The sequence below is a fragment of the Pinus tabuliformis genome, chromosome 3_1, assembly GCF_031772625.1.
Source record: "Pinus tabuliformis cultivar Carrire ecotype Pingquan chromosome 3_1, CPIR1, whole genome shotgun sequence".
Taxonomy (NCBI): Eukaryota; Viridiplantae; Streptophyta; class Pinopsida; order Pinales; family Pinaceae; genus Pinus; species Pinus tabuliformis.
The window spans coordinates 689,347,694-689,363,585 of NC_142301.1; positions in this window are offsets into that span (position 1 = coordinate 689,347,694).

A 15,892-nucleotide genomic window follows, 5' to 3' on the forward strand; every position below is an offset into this window, starting at 1 on the left:
CAAACTTGTCCTTTCTTAGCCACAAATCAACCCTTCAATCACAACTCAAGGATGGTAATGGATCCTTAGGTAAAAAGAAGTAGCGTTAGGGCATAACTAAGAGTCTCCAAAATCCAACCCATACTCTATGGGAGGCAGTGAATTTATAGGGTAAATAGGGTAGTTTAGGATTTACAATTCTAGGACTTTGATCCACATATGAGGGAGGATAAGATCTATGGATAAGAGATAAGACCTCTAGAGCATGAATTCAAGATCTCAATATATAGTAAATAGTTAAAACCACCTTAGAAGATTATGGAAAGAGAAGATTCAAAATTATTTTTTATTTTCCCCAAAATTCTAGAATCATCACATCTGCAGCAAAGGAAACATGTGTTGGTCAGTGCAGTTGCTCAATTATGCAACATGAAATAGTGCAGGTTTCTAGAAGAGAAAGTGTGATGGGTCCAAAAACTAGGTTTTTGAGCTGATTAACCCAAAAAATTGGACTTTTTGGAGAGATAATGCTTAAGGCTTTGCAAAGGGATGATTGTAAGGTGTCAAGGATGTTGATTGATCCGGTTTCCAGGCCATTTGAGAAGATGTGAAAAAATGACCTATAACAGATTGCCCCCTAAAGTAGAAAGCCAGAAGCAATGGTTGAGGACTAACGTGCTTTACTTTGTGACAAGTCCACATGAACAAAGGGTTGGTTGAGATCATAATTTGTTATAATACATAATCATTATGATATCACTGTTGAGGTAGCCATACCCATACTCAGCACATAAACCAATATTACATGTACAATAATCAAAGTCATGTACACTGATAACAAATGGTGGACCCATGTTCAGATTAATTTATAATGATCATAGCCACCATACTTTGTGATTTGACAATAATCCTGAAATAACATCCCATATGAATGAAACTAGATCCAATGTCTTCTACCTTATCACTAGATAGTATGAGTCTAACCATGTGAAGAAATGAGTTGGAATCGAACATGGTAGACATTATCTGATTACCATCCAATAATGTAAGTCGTTAACATACATGATAGGAACCATTGATAATGATAATGGCTCTCAAGGTAATATACTACAATATATGTTATTTGAATGAATGATTTGAAGTCGAACATCACAAAAAATATTTTGGTCAAAGGCCGATGATGAAAGCCTATCGCCAAAAGCGAGGAGACCTGCCATTAAGGTCTGCAAGTTCCAAGGATCTAAAGGGAGTTTCTAAGTCAAATTCCTGGATAATATTATGATGTCGATAGGAAGTGACCAATCACAGGAGGGCCTTAATGCATCCCCCATCAACGACATGAAACATGTATCAAGATTTAAGACAAAATGTAATAATGTAAATATAGATCAGGAGACACAGACATGGAGTAAGGCTTAGGTATTGTATCATATGTAAAATGAGGGTGGACTTTCTCTTGAACATATCAGTGACACTGAATGGAGTTTTCAACATTGACTCAAAGACCCATGATAAAGGTATGATCAATAGTGAAGCAAGTAGATTCCCCAACCCAAAGAAATCACGGAGATGAAGTGAAAGGGCGTCATGTTCAAGAGTGACTCATTTCCATTAAGAGGTATGATTCCCTATTTTCCCAATTTCCAAACCATTTCTTTCCAGTACCTCTTTATTTTTGACAAGCTTGAGGAGGATAACATATTATTAATCTGTAAATTCATCCTTCAGATGAATTCTTCTAAGTATTTTTAATGAGCCTTGAGAAGGAGTGGTTTGGTCTCATCACGCTTGATGAGTCCATCATTGTTTAATAGTTTTACAAGTCCAATGAAGGTGTAACTCAAGTCCTTTTTCATGTCTAGAGAGTTTGAAAAAGGGGCGAAAAAGAAAACTCCAAGATGTTCCTTTTCATAAATTTGTCTCTTGGGTCCTGTTACCGCTCAAACAAGCAGGGTACCTAAGGGGGATTCCTACAAGGAAAATTATAGGCAAAGGGCAACAAATGGAGACTTAGCCCACTATCACCTCAGCTAAGGCTCCCTTATACTTACAAACTTTCACTGATGGGAGGAGACCTGATATATACAGAGTCACTAGTGAAAGATAAGTCAATGGATATGAGTGACCCAAACCCTTTCCCAGAAAAGTTTGAAGGATGGAGCTTGCTTACTTTCTAAGCAAGGTACTATGTATTTCTAGGGAAAGGAAGAGGAATTTAAGGGTTAGTTTTATGGGAATAAGCTTGTAAAGGAGTTCCCCGATCCCTAAAATCCTGGTTAGAATTGGTATCCCAGATGGTTCTTGAAGAATGGTCCTTTGAAGGAGTGTGACCACACATGGCCAAGTGGACCCAGTCTAGGATATGAGGAAGGTATGAAGCATCCAACGATGTTCTTACCCTAAATAAGCTGGGGGAAAGGATCAAGAGAAGAATCTCAGTTCAAGATGTTGTCTTGACCCTATGAGGCACTAGCCTTGAGGATGGCAGGGCAAGTTTTGATCCCGAAGCTAGGGCTTGACTTTTCTCCCAACTCCATCGTCGAAATGGCTTCAAAATTGGAGGAGAGCTGAGGAAAGGAAAACACATGAGACCCTATGAGATTGAATTCTTTTGATGGCTAGCTTGTCAGGAAATTGATGCCCTGGGTACCCCAATGTCACTAGTCCCGAAAGGATGTGAGAAAGTGTGGATTTTAGTGACCACCCATGGTAGATCAGTGCCTTAATCTTTGGGAGAATGGAGTCTATGTTGAGTAAGAGTAAGATTTATTGGTTCCCAGTCAAGGATGAATTAAGATCAATTTGTTTTCCTTCTAGTTCAATAAGAAGAAACCTTGCAACTTTTATACTTCGATGTGAAAGAGAATTGGCTTGTCAAGGTCAAATTTTACCCCTAGGAGATTTCGCTCCTATTACATGACCCATACTTTGAAGGAAATTCTATAATAGAGACAAATTCTACAATATTAAGCAGTAAATGCATGCAACAATTATGCCATAGAAAAAAAAAAATCCCAGTCCAACATATATGAAAAAAGTAAACAAGAATAACATAAAAAACACATACTTACATGTAATGGAGTATATCTAGCCATTCACAATTGACAATAAAGAAGCTCCAAGAGAAGATAGACCAATATCCATACATCAAATATCATCCATAAATCTCCAAGTGATGATCATAAATGAACTCATCTCACTCATATTTATACACAACATAGGAGTTCGAATTAGCCTCCTTGGCCTGCATAAGCCCGAAAAATAAAATAATGTGCTAATAATACAACCTTTGGTGATAAGCCCACCAAACTAGCTCATAAATGAAAAAGTAAGCCTCTTAAGAGGTCAAATAATAATATATGCATGTTGTAGGGCCCTCTAAGAGGTCTAATGTGGTCCATGGGTGCCACAATGAAGAATAGGACCCTCAAAGGCAATGGACAAGGGGTTGTCCCCTTGTAATGACATGTGGTGCTCAAAATGACATGTGTGGGCACACATGTGTCCTCATGGGTCTCCAAACAAATAAAAAATGATGTAGATCATCTGCAAGGGCTAGGGTAATGGTGTAGGTGATGCCACATCATCGTAAATGTCTTGGATCATCTACCAAGTGTATGGTGTAGATCTAGGGTCAACTGGGCATGATGGATCAGGTGCGTCCTTCTTGTCTAATAAGTGAACCATGGGCAATCTCTGAATGGCTATGGGGATCCATGGAGTGAAATCTGTTGTTATGGATGCCCATGGCTCTCAACACTCACCCCACATGTGCCAATATAGCCCTCTGGAGGATTAGGACCCTGTATAAGGAGACCAAACCCAAATGGAAACCATCTGTATTCCTGCATAAGATCCAATGCATCCCCTAGCCTTCCAGTACAACAAGTCATTAGAGAAATCGAGTAATTGAGCTTACCTAATCATGGACCATGGGTGGGGAATTGATAATGGATTACCCTTCCATAATGGGCTTCGGGATGTGCCCATGTCTTCTAAACTCCAAATGGGGTTAACCAAGTGCCCTATTAGGTGGTTTCTAATTCTAAAGGGGATAATATAGTCAAGGTACATCCTTAAAAGGTGGTGGCATGTGGCAGATAGGTGAATGCAATAGGGAATGAGAAGGGGAAACCTTGGGTCACATGTTGGGATACAAGGGTAGCTAATGAGAGGGAGGCCCACACTTGTGTTTATAATGCATGGGAGGGAGAAATCGTGGTACATGAGGTTCCCCGACCTTGATTTTTCTAACCCTTATTTTATGCATTTTTTCCTTTTTTTTTTATGGATTTCTTTGATTGACTGCTTGGGGCTCAAGGGTTTAGAGTATGATGTGCAATATATAGCAGTGGAATCCCCCTTTTTAAGGTGGGGTGGTTCATCACCCACTAGGATTGGGACAATCATGGGTTCCTATATGACAAAGAAGGCTCATAGAACCTGTAGGAACTAAGGTGATGGCCATGGTGATTGGGAGACCTCATGTATTGGATTTTTCCCACGTGCTACATGTTTTTATCATGACCATGTTTTGCATTTTGTGGTACTTTTCCTGTTAAATTTGTCCATATATGCATTTAACTTTCTTTTCAGCTGCATCAACCTTTGGGCTTCATTCTAGGCAATGACCCAAGGTGTGGGTAAGGGGAAGGGGAAAGCTAAACCTATGTGGACTAAATGGAGGGACGTGGACCCAAGTGGGAAAAATGATTAATGGGGCGATATTGGATGGAAAGAGGGTAATATAAGTGGATATGGGAGTGGCACCTTGAAACCAAAATCAGGGTTTCCCGTGAAATACCATCCCTAGAACCAAATGATCAATAAAAGAGATCCCGTGGGAATAGAATCCAATGTTAATTCCTAAAATGGGTCTAGGGTAGAGAATAATAGACCTAGGCCATTAATTTCGTCGTATCCAGCCATTAATCCATGCCCAAAAGTGTCCACGATAATAAAACTACAATACTCAATTTCAAAATGGCAAGGCATACCTTTATATTCGAGAGGCCCACCTTCAAACATAAGATCATGGCAGATGGGCGAGGGACCATATGGCTGGCTCAGGTGATGGAGAAATGGCACAATGAACTAGATGATGGCTACAGGATGCTATTGGCTTCCGGCTAAGGACCATCTTGGAGAAAAGAAATTCTCCTAGGGATATTACCCACAAAATGGTGGGTAACATCTGCCTCCAACTGGGACATGATCTCTCGAAGAAGTGCGTGAAGCTACTCAAACAGGAGGTCACAATAACTCCAAAAATATCTTGGTTACTATAGACCTGTCACCTGCACATATAATAGATGGAAAACCATGGGGCAACATGCTTCTGCAACGTCTCATGATCACACATGCTAATATGTTAGGCCATAAAACCAACGTCAAATAAAAATATGCAAATTTAATCTAAGTGAAACTAATATATCATGAGAAATATCATATGTCATTAGTTCTAATGCAAAAATCAGCATGCATATGATATAATGTCAAGTGCTAGGTATAATCATAGACCCAATGCAACCAACATGCCAATTGGTCAATACAAGAATGCATGTTTCCATGATTATTTTTCCAATGGACTCAACAATATAAATGGGAAATATGATGTGAGGAGTTACTAGTGCGGGAGGTGGGAATATAGGAGACCCATATTATATATAAAGGAACCTTAGAGGAAGGGAAAGACATCATATGAGAAGATTGAATTTGGTCATATAACTAGGAGATATAAATGTCAATGATCAAGTACATGAATATTTGATGAAGAGCTATCTCAGACTGATCACCCTATAGGTAAGAAGGATTGAATGTCTCAAACACATTTAGGATGATGATATTTGGTCACTGGGAAAAAAAGAAGTGGACTTTTCATTGTATTTAGGGAAAAACTATGATTCCTAGTTCTTCATAGGGTAAAGCAGCTCTTCATCAAGACTAGGGGAATGAAGATCATTACAAAAATTATTTCCAAGGTAGGGGCATAACAAGGGGAGGAAGGTTCAAAAATGAAGAAAAACCCTTTATCAGTGGCATGGCCTAAGGAAGCATCTTCCTTAATTTCTTCTATATTAAAGTCATCATAATTTTCCAAAAATTTGGAAGGCTCTTCTTTGATTGAATCATTTTGGAACATAAAGAAGAGACCTTTCCAATCACTAGGAAGGGATTCATAACGACCAACATTATTATTTAGAAGGGGAAGAGCATTTTATTCTTCCCTGAGCTCATTCTTAGGGAATTGAGAAACCATGGGGTCTTCATTTATATAATCATACCCAATTCCCTAATCGACAACCGAAAAGTCACTTGTAGATTCTTCGTTTATTTGATTATCATGATTTTCCTCATAATCATCCAATTCTTCACTATATAATTTGTGTTGGTTAGGATTCTGTTAATTCTCTTCTTTATATAGGGAGGACTTATCCTTCTTCATTCATTCCCATGTAGGAATTTACAGGGTAAGTTCCTCAGATATAACACTAAAGGACACCACTCACAAACAGATCACAGATCATTACACCAGTATCCTTGATGTGGTTAAAACCCTCAAAGAGGGAAACAATCCATGACCTGAGCCAACGTGGCCACTTCAGGCAATTTATTAATAAAATAAAGAAAATTTACATAAGCTTCTCTCATGAACGGTCACCTTACAAATGACCCTCCATGCTCTTTAAATAGAGATCATGGACCAATCAGGTGTTAATCCACGGATCAAGTGTCGGAAATACCGAGGTGAGAATGAATCGTCAGATCACTTCATGTCTAGAACATATCCTGATCATTGGATTTTAAGTTACAAAAGTACATAGTAAAGAAACACACTTTACCTAACTCTACACTAGACCAAGTTATACTTAACTATTTCCTATGTGTTGGAATATCCTAACATCCCCCCTTAAGAACAACTTGGGATAGGATTGAAGGATTTACAAATATGACACAATAGGAGAAGGAAGGAGGCATTAGAGCGTATCCCCCCTTAGTGACAACTTCCCGAACTCCAACCATAAATCGAATTTTAGTAAACTTCACCTCTATGAGAGCCTTTGTAAATATGTCTGCAACTTCATCGTCAGTTGAACAATATTGCATTTCAAGAACATGGTCATGAATGAGCTTTCTGATGGAGTGCATGTGTAGTTCATTGTGTTTGTTGCACTGATGTTGGACTGGATCTTTGCATAGTTGAATGGCACTTTGATTATCACACCAAAGTCTAGTCGGATGCTGTTGCTAAAAGCCAAACTCTAACAAGATCTGATGAAGCCACAGGGCTTCCTTACTAGCTTCTACGACGCCACGATAATCTACTTTTGCCGAAGAAAGATAAATGTCACTTTGTTTCTTGCAAGCCCATGTAATAGGTCTAGAACCAAGAGTGAAGACATAACCTGCAGTAGACTTCCGATCATCAGGGTCACCAGCCCAATCAGAATCAGTGAAACCAACCAATAGAGGAGATTCTTTTGCACTGTAATGAATCCAAAACTGAACTGTACCTCGAACATAATGAAGTATTCTTTTAGCTAATTTCCACATAATTTCATGTGGTTTCTGCATAAACCGAGAAATAAGGCCAAAACCAAAGGAAAGGTCAGGACGGGTATGGGTCAGATACAAAAGTTTTCCTACAAGCTGACGATATAAGGTAGCATCAACTTCAGGGGAAGTACAAGTGACTGAAATTTTGGATCCAGACTGAAAGGGAGAAGGGGATGGCTTACAGTCTTCCATGTGAAAGAGGCATAGAAGATCAAAAGCATACTTGGACTGGGAAAGAGAAATACCTTCCTTGGATTGCAAGACTTTAAGACCAAGAAAATAATGCAAGTGTCCTAAGTATGTCATTTCAAACTTATTTTTAAGGTTGGAATTCACATGGTTTATAAGGCTGGGATCACTACTAGTAAGGATAAGATCATCAACATAAAGAACACGAATGATAAGAGACTTACCCACTTTCTTGGTGTAGACAATATTGTAATAATGACACCTAGAAAATCTAGTATCTAAAAGAAAGCTATCCATTTTGGCATACTAAGCCCAAGGAGCTTGCTTGAGACCATAAAGTGATTTCTTAAGCCGACATACAAGGTTGGAGTCTGTTTGTATAAATCCATGAGGTTGTTCCATATAGATTTATTCATGTAAGTCCCCATGCAAGAAGGAAGATTTAACATCCATTTGATGAACTTCCCATTTGAAATAGGTAGCAAGGGAAAGAACACGGAAAATAGAGTTCGTTTTGGCAACATGAGAGAAGGTTTCAGTATAGTCAATTCCTTGAACTTGTGAAAAATCCTTAGCAACAAGATGAGATTTATGTTTATCGACTTTTCCATCTGGTCCAAAATTGGTTCTGTAAACCCATTTGCATCTAACAAGTTTTCATCCCTTTGGAAGAGGAACAAGATCCCGTGTATCATTTGCCAATAATGAACGATATTATTCATTCATAGCTGCGTCCCAATCTGGATGGCCTAAAGCTTCTGCAAAGGTGTCAGGATCATAATTTGCTGAAGCTTGAGCTAGTAAAGAAGAGGCTCTATCGAACTGAGAATGTGTACTTTGTTGATCTAGAGGATCACCTGCAAGAGCACCTACTGCATCCTGAGTAGCACGAAACCATTTTGGAAGCTAAGGAGTTGAAGGAGGATCTTGAGAAGGTGGGGGAGGATTGTCATCCTTGCTATCATCATCTGAAGAAAAAATATTTTTCAGAAGTATAAGGGATAAAGAGAGGTGGCACATCCGCCGAACTAGGCTCATAGGCCAATATATTTTCAGCAAACTTTAAATCTCTTCTAATGATAAATTTTTTGGACTTAGGTGAAGGAAGTCTATATCCTTTGACATCTTCAAAATATCCAACAAAAATACATTTTTCACTCTTAGGTTCTAAGGCTTTATGTTTCTCATCAGGAATATGGGCCCATGCTTCACTTCCAAAAACATGAAAGTGACTTACATCTGGTTTAATTGAGCTCCATGCTTCTTTTGGAGTGATATTCTTTAAAACCTTAGTAGGAGTGTGATTTACTATGTAATTTGCACAGTTAATTGCTTCTGCCCAAAAATTAAGACTAAGTCCTTTAGATTGAAGCATACAATTAACCATTTCCTTTAAGGTGTGATTCTTCCTTTCAGCTACACCATTTTGTTGAGGAGTATATGGAACAATGTGTTGCATTTGAATTCCATGCTGAGTGCAAAAGTTGATGAATTTTTTGTTAACATATTCTCCGCTATTATCAAATCTTAGCTTAAGAATTTGATGTCTAGATTGTTTCTCAACAAAGACCTTAAAGGCCAAGAACATGTTAAATACTTCACTCTTGAGTTTTAAGAAGTATACCTAAGTGCGTATGGAAAAATCATCAATGGAAGTTAAGAAATACTTGTAGCCAGAGAATGAAACAATTGGAAGTGGACCACATAAATAACTATGCACAAGATATAAAGGAGATGAGGCATGCCAAGAGGCACATTTTTCAAAACTATCCCGATGATGTTTTCCAAGTACATGTCCAAAACAAACACCATCTCTGCAAGATACCTAAGGAAGACATGTCACCATATAGGTTTTAACCCCGTACAGAAATTACCTACATACGAATTCTAAAACACAGAAAATAAACAATGCGAGAGCGTAACATATAAAACACATACACACAGATATTTTTCCCTAGATCCCAAAATCGAGACTACTAGCTTGATTTTTCATTATGTTCCTTTCAATGTTACAATACATATTTATACATGCCGAAGCATCCAACCCCTTGTGACTCCCCCCCGCTACGTAATCGATGCACCCCTCAAACCCCTTGTGACTCCCCCCACTACGTAATCGATGCAATAAAGGGGGGTCTCCGCCCCCCTTCTAACCCCCTGATTAACTACGTGGGCTAGTCGTGGAAAGAATATAACACAACCCAACATTCAAAACTATCCCAATGATGTTTTCCGAGTACATATCCGGAACAAACACCATCTTTCCAAGATACTTAAGGAAGACCTGTCACCATATTTTCTTTACATAGATTTTGAAGGGAGCGATAGTTTAAGTGACCAAATTTCTAATGCCAAAGTTTGCTCACTTCATCATTATGAGCAACAAATACCAAGGGAAGAGTTGATGACCCAAAGTTGTTAAAATTATACAACCTTGTAGAATTATCAGTAATGCCAGTAGCTAAAATATGTCTAGGATCTCTTAGGTCCTTAATTACAACATCATGAGGTGAAAATTCAATGATTTTACCTTCACCTGAATGATTTATCCGATATACAGATAAAAGGTTCCTGGATAAGGTTGGAACACATAATACATCATTAAATTGACCATTATCTAGATGAATAGTTCCAATCCCTATAACACTAAGAGATCTATCATAACCAACATATATATTTTTGGTGTTACAATCATTTAAATAAGAAAACATGGCTTTGTTTTTGGCCATGTGATAAGAAGCTCCAAAATCAATGAACCACTCATGAGAATGAGAAGAAGAAGATACATTTAGTGCATAACCAGACCGAGATGCTTGACAAACGCATGCAGAAAGTGCTATTCACGAAGATGAAGTTGAAGTTGAAGAGTACTCCAAATGGATGTTATGCTTCTTCATTGTTGCTTCAAAAGCTTCCATCTTCTAAAAGCATTTGGATTCTAAGTGGCCATCTCGATTACAAAAGTTGCAATGTCTATCAGTCTTCTTCCTTTTGTTTTTAATTTCCTTATCATTTTGTTGAATTGATTTTCAATTTTGAAACTGAAAGTGCTTATGACCCTTGGTTGGTTTAGGACCATTCTTTTTAGAATGTTGCTTCTTAGGATTCTTTGAATTTGGTTGTTGCTGGGCGGCTAAGGCTTTCTTAGAAGAGTTTCCAAGATTAAGAAGACCAAGATGTAAGAGTTTTTCATGTTCTCTTATTAAAGAATCACAAAATGCATCAAAAGAGGGGGACTTGTAGTCTTGTACTTGAGAAATAAATGCTTCTCTAGTAGAATGGAAGGTGGAAACAAACACAGAATAGGCTAGTCCCAACTTAGTAAGAATGGAATAGATAAGGCTACCATATTCTTTCTTAACCTTAACACCTTTCAAGAGAAGTCTAAGGGTCTTGAACTTGGAAAAAAAATCTTCAATGGAAGAAAAATTATTGGGGTCCAACTTAAGCAACTCATTTTCAAGTTGATGGGCTCTAATTTCATTTTTAATTCCAAAAACTTTATTGAGCTGTTTCATTGCTTCATCAGGGGTATCAAATTCTGCGATATCGAATCTAAGGTTTGGAGAAATAGACATCCCTATCAACCCTCGTGTTTGATCTTGCTTATTTTACCGTTTGGCTTGCTTATCTTCATCTTTAGGTTTAGACTCTTGGCCTAAGGTTATTCTCTAAAGACCTTTACTTCTAAGTAAATCCTCCATGTAGGACACCCATTGGAAGTAGTTGGTGCTATCAAGAATAAATTGGCATGAACTTTCCATTTTAATAGAAACTAAAACTGTAGATGCTGAAACTAAGTGTTCCAATAGAAAGATCTCAAAAAATTAGGCTTATAAAAAAAAAGGGCTCTGAAAATGGCTTCCAAATGAAGAAGTTATGGTATTTTGGAGAAAAGTTGTTGAAGATGTTGGCAAAGTACGTGAACGTGTGGAAGTAAATGATAATAGTATATTTAAAAAAAAAATACCCCCTCTTTCAAAACTTAATCTAATTAGCTCCATTAAAAATAAAAATAAAAATTGTGACTTACTTCTATAAATAAGTGAAAGTCACTTTTACAATGGTACTTTATGAGCTACCCACTAAATTGTAACTTAAATAAAAGATAAAGAGACTTTACAATTATAAGTGACTCACTTTTTAAAATGGGTGAGAATACTTTTATATAAAGTAACTTTAAAACTTAAGTTACATGTACTTTTTGAAAAAGTAACTCAACAAAAAGAAAGACTTGAACCTCTATTCTCATAAAGTAACTTTGGACTAAGTGAGCTAGTTTAAAAGGTTAGTAATTTTTGGAAAAGAGAAAGGGTTTTTTTTTTAGTCACTGAAGCTTTGATTTGTGTGCTTACTTTACAAATCCATTTTTGCCTACAAAACAAGAAACCATACAACCCAACATGGACATGCAAAAAAAAATCCAAAACCTATGGCTTGAAGTTAGCTTTCGCCGGAAACTAAATATTTTCCTCAATGTTTCTGATTTTCCGAGATCACACTAAGGTGCGGCAGAAAGGAGCATATGCATGAGAAAAATCCTTCATTTCTGTTTCTAATTTTCCCATATTGACCAGATTCATGGAGCAAAGTGCATACGCAGAAATGAAAGGTATAGATCCAGTAATAAAAAAACAGAGAGCTAAATAAACAAAAAAAAATAGAGAGATAAATAACTAAAACTGCAAATAAAAATTGCATACCTCCAAATCTTAAAAATGGTGTAGCTAGGGCTACCGAAAACCTTTACATGTGAAAAAAAACGGGTTCCTCATTGGAACATATGCTCCTAACACAACAGAGCAATCCTCTCATCCTGAAAGTGGTCAGAAACAACAGAGCTAGGAAATGACAGTTGGATGCAGTCATACCGGCTTCGGATTTGGATCGCCAATGGATATGACCCTCAAATAGCTCTGATACCATGTAGGAATTTAAAGGGTAAGTTCCTCAGATAGAACACCAAAGGACACCGCTCACACACAAATCACAGATCAGTACACCAGTATTCTTGACATGGTTAAAATCCTCAAAGAGGGAAATAGTCAATGGCCTGAGCCAACGCAACCACTTCAAGTAATTTATTAATAAAAGAAAGAAACTTTACATAAGATTCTCTCATGAACAGTCACCTTACAAATGACCCTCCATGCTCTTTAAATAGAGATCATGGACCAATCAGGTGTTAAGCCACAGATCAAGTGTCGGTAATATCGAGGAGAGAATGAATCGTCAGATCACTTCATGTCTAGAACATATCATGACCGTCAGATTGTAAGTTACAAAAGTACATAGTAAAGAAACACACTTTACCTAACTCTACATTAGACCAAGTTATACTTAACTATTTCCTATGTGTCAGAATATCCTAACATCCCAAAGAATGATCTCCAAGGTATTTACTACATGATTTTGATAAAATGTCTCAAGAAGAAGGTCATCGGTAGGAATTTCTTTATATTCACTCTTCGTGTTACGAAGTCTTTCCAATTTCTCACAATAGTGGGAGAAAATATCTTGGGATTTATATGTGGCCATCAGTTTCCTGCAATACTTTTCATATTCCGTCATTATTCTTGTAATGTTTGATGGGTCTCGGGGTTGAGATATTCATCATTGTCCTTAGAGGATATGCTTTCCAATTCATGAGTCTCTCCCTTGACATTATTATTAAAGTAAGCATCAATAAGAGGCCCTTCTCCAAACATAAAACCATATTCAATAACATCCTCCTCTCGAAGGGACATATCTAACATTTGGGATATGTCTTCACGAGATTAGAAATTCAGCCCTTCATGCAACAAGAAATGTGTAGTCAAAATTGCAAGAGAAGGAACGCTTTTAGGTTTACATGGTTCGAGCCAATCAGTACTTGGGGCAATAGATAGGAAAAATAATTCCATTTGGTCACAAGGTTGAGTTATATTTTTCTTTGAAATGTACCTTATGAACCTTACCATGTGGTTGGCTGCAGAATGCGGATCCCCATCAAACATTGGCATATTCTTAATGGATTTCGATGAAGAGTATGTTGGGCTCCTTTTCATATCTATGGTGGGAAAATATGTGGTCAACATGTTGCTGGGTCCTTAATGACATGGGAGTCACTAGGGTTAATGAAATTTCCTTAACAAATGCTTACTTCACCCTAAAAGCATTGACTTTTAAGTTTAATGAAGAACTAGGGCTTCGTTCTTCCAATGGAGTTTCCAATAACTAATATGTCAATATGTCATATGGGGAACAAAACACGCAGTTCGTGTCCCCGAAAAAAACGTCAAAATGTTACTGCTCAAACTAGTAGGGGGCATAAGGGGGAACCTTAAAGGGAAAATGCTAAGCGAAGGGCAACAAATGGAGACTTAGCCCACTGTCACCTCAGCTAAGGCTCCCTTCTATTTACGGACTTTCACCGATGGGAGGAGACCTGATATATATGGAGTCACTAATGAATGATAAGTCAATAATACGAGGGACCCAAACCCTTTCCCATAAAAGTTTGAAGGATGGATCTTGCTTTCTTTCTAAGTAAGGTACTATGTATTTCTAGGGAAATGAAAAATATTTCAAGGGTTAGATTTATGGTAATAGGCTTGTAAAGGAGTTCCCATATCCCTAAAATCTTTGTTAGAATTTGTATCCCAGATGGTTCTTGAAGAATGGTATTTAGAAGGAGTAGGACTACACAGGGCCAAGTGGACCCGGTCGAGGATATGAGGAAGGTATGAAACATGTAACAATGTTCTTACCCTAGACAAGGTGGGGGAAGGACCAAGAGAAGAATCTTACTTGAAGATATTGTCTTGACCCTATTAGGCACTAACCTTGGGGATGGTAGGGAAAGTTTTGATCTTGAATCTAGGGCTTGACTTTTCTCCCAACTCCACTATCAGAATGGTTTCAAAATTTTGAGGAGAGCTAGAGGAAAGGCTAGTGCAAAAGACCCTAGGAGATCAAATTCTTTTGATGGCTAGCTTATCAGGAAATTGATGCCCTGGGTATACCAATGTGGCTAGTCTTGGAAGGATGTGAGAAAATGTGGATTTTAGTGACCACCCTTGGTATATCAATGCTTTAATCTTTGGGAGAATGAAGTCTATGTTGAGTAAGAATAGGATTTATTGGTTTCCAGTGAAGCAAGCCTCAAGATCACTTCGTTTGCCTTCTAGTTCAAGAAGAAGCAACCTTGCAACTTTTATACTTCGAAGTGCAAGAGAAATGGCTTTTCAAGGTCAAATTTTACCCCTAGGAGATTTCAGTCCTATTACATGACCCATATATTGATGGAAATGCTATAATAGAGACAAATTCTACAATATTAAGCAGTAAATTCATGTACAATTTTCCCTATAAAAAAATCCCAATCCAACATATATGACAAAAGTAAACAAGAATAACATCAATAGCACATAATTACATGTAATAGAGTATATCCATCCATTCAAAATTTACAATAAAGAAGCTCCAAGAGAAGATAGACCAATATGCATACATCAAAACTCATCCATAAATCTCTAATTCATCCTTAGAAAAAGTGTGAAAATATCAAGAGAGATAAGAGATCCAAACCAAAGTGATGATGATAAATGAACTCATCTCACTCCTATTTATACACAACTTGTGAGTTCGAATTAGCCTCCTTGGACTACATAAGCCTAAAAAATACAATAATGTGTTAATAATACAGTCTTTGGTGACAAGCCCACCAAACTAGCTCATAAATGAAAAAGTAAGCATCTCAAGAGGTCAAATAAAAATTTATGCATATCGTAGAGCCCTCTAAGAGCCTAATAAAGTCCATGGGTGCCACAATGAAGAATAGGACCCTCAAAAGCAGTGAAAAAGGGGTTGGCCCCTTGTAATAATCTGTGGTGCTCCAGATGACATGTGGGGGCACACAGGTGTCCTCGGGGGTCTCCAAACAAATAAAAAATGGTGTATATTGTTTGCAAGGGATAGGGTGATGGTGTAGGTGATGCCACATCATCGCGTAAGTCTTGGATAATATTCCAAGTGTATGGTGTAGATTTGGGACCAGCTGGGCATGATGGATCAAGTGCATTATCCTCGTCCAATAAATGAACCATGAGCAATCTCTGAATGGTTGTGGGGATCCATGGAGTGAAATCTGTTGTTGTGGAGGCCCATGACTCTCAATGATCACCTT